The following is a 6,000-nucleotide window of genomic DNA, read 5'->3' as shown; positions in this document are numbered from 1 at the left end:
AGAAACAGAGGCGCATTCAAACTGGAGTCTAGTTAGGTGAGGGGAATTTCAGCAGAGGTGAGACAGGGAAGCCAATCAGCACAGCGGGGCCGCACGGCTGACCTGGAGGGCCACGTGCACAGCGCAGGCGCGAGCTCCCGGCAGGGAGCTGCGGGGAGAGGACGGCCTCGGGAGCCTCGGGGCTTCGGGAGAGGGAGCAGATCAAGAACCCAGCGGCCGGGGCGCCCCGGGACCTCCGCTTGGCATCTGAGTGACTTCATCTCCCTTCGACCTCCGCAGACAGCGCTCACGCGCACCGTGTATGGCTCAGGGGACAGGCTGCGGTTCAAAGAGGACGCGCATGGACGCCACGGGGAACTCTAGATGACGCAGATGGACGCCACGCTGCGGGGAACACTGGACGACGCAGATGGACGCCACGCTGCGGGGAACACTAGACGCTGCGCATGGACGCCACGCTGTGCATGGACGCCACGCTGCGCATGGACCTAACCCTCCGATCCTGCCACTCTGCAGCTACTTCGGGAGCCTTCCGGGCGCTCCATCCTCGAGGCCCACGCCCCCTGCTGCAGCACCTGGCGCTCGGGTCTGCTCGTGGCGCTCCGGGTCTGCTCGTGGCGCTCCGGGTCTGCTCGTGGCGCTCTGGGTCTGCTCGTGGCGCTCGGGTCTGCTCGTGGCGCTCCGGGTCTGCTCGTGGCGCTCTGGGTCTGCTCGTGGCGCTCAGGTCTGCTCATGGCGCTCGGGGTCTGCTCGTGGCGCTCTGGGTCTGCTCATGGCGCTCGGGGTCAGCTCGTGGCGCTCGGGTCTGCTCGTGCCGCTCCGGGTCTGCTCGTGCCGCTCCAGGTCTGCTCATGGCGCTCCGGGTCTGCTCGTGCCGCCCGGGGTCTGCTCATGGCGCTCCGGGTCTGCTCGTGGCGCTCCGGGTCTGCTCATGGCGCTCCGGGTCTGCTCATGGCGCTTGGGTCTGCTCGTGGCCCTCCGGGTCTGCTCGTGCCGCTCCGGGTCTGCTCGTGGCGCTCCGGGTCTGCTCGTGGCGCTCCGGGTCTGCTCATGGCGCTTGGGTCTGCTCGTGGCCCTCCGGGTCTGCTCGTGCCGCTCCGGGTCTGCTCGTGGCGCTCCGGGTCTGCTCGTGGCGCTCCGGGTCTGCTCGTGGCGCTCCGGGTCTGCTCGTGGCGCTCCGGGTCTGCTCGTGGCGCTCAGGTCTGCTCGTGGCGCTCCGGGTCTGCTCGTGGCGCTCAGGTCTGCTCATGGCGCTCGGGGTCTGCTCGTGGCGCTCCGGGTCTGCTCATGGCGCTCGGGGTCAGCTCGTGGCGCTCGGGTCTGCTCGTGGCGCTCGGGGTCTGCTCGTGGCGCTCGGGTCTGCTCATGGCGCTCCGGGTCTGCTCGTGGCGCTCGGGTCTGCTCGTGGTGCTCCGGGTCTGCTCGTGGCGCTCCGGGTCTGCTCATGGCGCTCCGGGTCTGCTCGTGGCGCTCGGGTCTGCTCGTGCCGCTCCGGGTCTGCTCGTGGCGCTCTGGGTCTGCTCGTGGCGCTCGGGGTCTGCTCGTGGCGCTCTGGGTCTGCTCGTGGCGCTCTGGGTCTGCTCGTGGCGCTCGGGTCAGCTCGTGGCGCTCGGGTCTGCTCGTGGCGCTCGGGTCTGCTCGTGGCGCTCGGGTCTGCTCGTGCCGCTCCGGGTCTGCTCATGGCGCTCCGGGTCTGCTCGTGGCGCTCGGGGTCAGCTCGTGGCGCTCGGGTCTGCTCATGGCGCTCGGGTCTGCTCGTGGCGCTCCGGGTCTGCTCGTGGCGCTCCGGGTCTGCTCGTGCCGCTCCGGGTCTGCTCGTGGCGCTCCGGGTCTGCTCGTGGCGCTCCGGGTCTGCTCGTGGTGCTCGGGTCTGCTCATGGCGCTCCGGGTCTGCTCGTGCCGCTCCGGGTCTGCTCGTGCCGCTCCGGGTCTGCTCATGCCGCTCCGGGTCTGCTCGTGGTGCTCGGGTCTGCTCGTGCCGCTCCGGGTCTGCTCCTGGCGCTCCGGGTCTGCTCGTGGCGCTCCGGGTCTGCTCGTGGTGCTCGGGTCTGCTCGTGGCTCCGTCGGAGGAGGCTCCTCCTGAGCTGGCCGTCGGGCCCGGCAGGAGGGTAGGCTGCAGACCGGCCCCGGCCGGGCACGGGGACCAGGGCAGGCGTTGGCGAGCTGTTCCTCCCCCGCGCCCACGCCCCGAGCGGAAGGAAGCCCGACATGCTGGTGAGCTGCTTACATAGAGTCGTAGGACTCACCCGAGGGTCACCCCAGCTTCCTCACTCACAGACCCGATGACATAGGATGGCGTTTGAACGTGTGCAAAGTAAGATTCTACTTAACCCCCAATGCTTATTGCTCCTAAAAAGAGAAAAACGAATTAGCAAACGCGCAGACAAAGCTGTGGTGTAGTTCAAAGGTGCCTCATAGCGTTAGTTAAACGTGTGATGCTATGGTCTTGGTGAAACTGGTCCAAAACGCACGACGTGACAGTGAGCTGCGTGCTGCGATGCAGGCCAGAGCACCCCAGGCCACCATACCCACAGCAGGTTTGACGGCTCAGGCTCCCACTGCCCCGTTTATCTCCACATTGACTTGATACTAACCCATGCTTTGAATTTATTTCCCCTGTATTCTTTCCTCCTTAGTACAGTCGCTCAAATTGGTAAGAGCCAGTGCCAACTTGTGTGCAATCACTAGCATTAAAATGTGGTGACAGCTCTTAACTTTAAAGGGCCACCCAGATAACCCACAATATGCTTTATCAATTCTGTGTTATCATCAACATGAGAACTGCTACAGTCTACATATGGAACATGTCCCAAAGCCATCTTGAGCCACAGTCTCTGGTACTCTTGGGAGGTGGTGGGAAGGTTAGGAGGCAGGGCCTAGAGGAAGGAAGTTAGGTCATTGGTGTGTGTGGGGAGGGGGGGGGCCCTGAAGGAGATATTGGGGCTCTGGATTCTTCTCTTTGCTTCCTGGATGCTGTAAAGATAATCAGTCTTTACTTGGCCTTCTGTTCCCATCATGGTGTTCTATCTGAGTCAATGGGGTGACTGATCTTGGACTGAAACCACAGAAACTATGATCCAGAAATGGTGAGACAAAGGGTGAACCAATACAACATTGATACTCACTAGATACTAAGTTGGTTGGGGAAGGGGAGAAACATGAGAGAAAATGAGGGACGGGTAACACTGTTCAAAAAGAAATGTATGCATTGCCCATTACTTATGTAACCATAACCCCCTATGTATATCACCCTTACAACAAAATTTAAATAAAAATAAAACTTTGTCCTTTATAAGCAGTTTATCTCAGGTATTTTGTCACTGTAAAAATAAAAATCCCTCTAACCCCAAACCCAGTGTTCAAAAGTCCTAGCAGAGGAGGCAGTTTCCTGTTTCTGGCCAGTGTACACCTCTTTGATCATTACAGGAGGGGTTAAAGGTCATTGCTACTTCAGTTTCTACATAAGGACATTGAGGCTGGGAGCCTGGTTTAGGCTCTTGCCCAGGATCTGTCATCTTTTACGTTATACAATGAGACTCTTACACAAGAAAATATCTCTCTCTACATCCAGTTGTTTGAACATTATTGCTGGATCATGGTACATTGAGACATAGTGTTGATGAGGGATGGGAAGGATGGTGAGGAAGAGATAGAATCAGGAATGATATTTGCTTGGCCAGTCCACGGTGCTCTGTGGTCTAGGATGCTGTTGGGTGTAATGAAGAACAGTGGGAAGTTTGGAGCTACACAGAGGCTGGGTAGTGACCTGGTGGAGGCATGTCTCAGCTGAGGCCATTCTTGCATCTCTACAACCTGCGTAGCACCAGTAACCACTGCTGAGAGCACCAGAGGAAGGGGCAGCAATACTCCACAGAAATGTACTCAATCCCTTACTCATGTAACTGGAACCCCTCTGTATCGCATCTTTACAATAAAAAAAAAGAAATCCATGAAAAAGAAGTTCTGAGCTGCTCCTCATCTGCTGTAATCTTTTTGCTGACATTTGCTGTCCCCTCTTTTGAATCTAAAGCTGGACATTTGAAACCAGAATCCTTTGTGTAAGCTCTGGGAATAAGTGACCCTCCGTTAACACCAACTCCCACTAGGAGAGCACAAGGCTGGAGTCCTCCCTGCCTCTAGAAATGCAAGAAGCCCTGGAGCAGTGTTATCAAACCATTTCCTTTTTCAGACAGCCAACTGGTAGGAAAGGGGAGAACAAATAATTCAGCTACCTAGCATGCATGTGTGAAAACTGAAACTCACCAGAAGCCAACATCCTAAGGATCAATACAACCTTCTCATGGCTTGCATTTCCTAAGGATGTACATTTATCTCCTACGAAAACCCCTCTCTTTTTCTCTGTGTCTGTTACTTTGGAACTGCAACTCAAGTCATGTGAACTTTCAGAAATCACACACACAAGTGTGTGCACGTGCACACACACACACACAGCAGGTAATGCCATAACAAAAGTCCCTTTTGCCTTCTATGTGTTTTGAGGACAATGAAAGCATTCAGTCATTGCCCACAATGATAATTATCCTTTTAGACACATGACCTCATATTCTCAATCTATTAAGCACACAAAATCTGAAAATGAGTGGTATTAGTGATTCTATTGAAATGGATACAAGGGAACTGAAACAAAATAAAGCCAGCTTTAGTTCTGTAATCCCCAAAGGAATAAGTGCTAAGAGGATGGGCAACTTAGGACACTTCGAAAAGGGAAAAGAAAAGAACATAGAAAAAAATCAAATTGTGTACATGTGCTCAGCTTGCCTGACTTACACTGCTCCAGATAATAGAACGCAGCTAGCTGGTGGTAGGGGAGAAGGGGACTGATTCCAACGTGGTTAACAATTGGAAGACTTACATCTAAATTTTAGAATAAAGTTTCATTCTTCCCTCCCTCCCTCCCTCCCTCCCTCTCTCCCATCCTTCCGTCCTTCCTTTCTTCCTGCCGCCTCTGTCCCTCCCTCTCTCCTTCCCTCACTCTTTTCCTTTCCCCTTTCTTCTGTTCCTTCCCTCCCCTCTTTCCTTCCTCTCTTCCTTGTAGGTCATATACTATTAGAGGTGTGTGGGTCTTCTCCAGGTGGACTGGGGCAGAGGACTAGGCACCCCAATTTAGAGCTCTGATGCTGTGTTCTATGGTAGCCATTAGCACGCTCCTGCTTGACCCAGTTCACAAAGCGGTCAGCTGATACCAGAAACCACTGTTTCCAGAGGCCTCATCTTCATGCTAAGGGCAATCACATGCATTCAGAGGTTTTGAATACTCTTTGTCTAGAAACTTGGGGACCAGTTGGCTGTGTTCAAAGCTGTCTGGCCACATAGTGAGAATGACTCACATGCTTTCTCCACAGACACAGACCCATGGTGATCCAGGTGAGAGCCAAGCTTCCTGGCATCTCTCCAACGTTGAGTCAGTCAGCTACTCTTTCCTGGAGTGTTCTCAGTGGAGAAAAGAGAACTAAGTTACCTGCTCTCAGCATGAATCTTACACTCATAATCTGGACTCCATCACCAATGGTTCCCAAAGTCATTGTTGTGACCTTCCCTGTACCATCCCTCACAGTGGAATCTCAGGAAAACTGAAACCTTGGACAGGCCCCAGTAGTCCCAGTGTCGGAGTGCTGATGAAGTGTCTTTGTGCCCAGTCCTTTACCCCTCTTAAACCCCTCACTGCGGCCCCCTGGAGACCCATGGTAAAAATGCTTCAGAGCAGGAAACCAGGTTGATGGATTAATCAATCAAACAACAAGTATTTATTGAGAGCACCTAATTTTTACTCAGTAAATGCTGACTGGAGCACAGGGTAGAGTGACGGAATGGAGGACGCATCAAAGTCAGATAGAGGACTCGAAATGGATACTCAGAGCAACCTGCACTTAGTCAACAGGTTGCTCTAGAAACTTCATGAGAACTGTGCACTGTTCTGGATAAAATGGAATGAAGGAGGCCCCCCGGTCTCCAGTTCTACAGAGCTAACCGTCTCTCACT

This window comes from Dipodomys merriami, unplaced genomic scaffold (assembly GCF_024711535.1).
Source record: "Dipodomys merriami isolate MVZ:Mamm:240054 unplaced genomic scaffold, mDipMer1.0.p SCAF_134, whole genome shotgun sequence".
Taxonomy (NCBI): Eukaryota; Metazoa; Chordata; class Mammalia; order Rodentia; family Heteromyidae; genus Dipodomys; species Dipodomys merriami.
The sequence above is the reverse complement of the archived record's forward strand: the minus strand, read 5'-3'. Positions refer to the sequence as shown.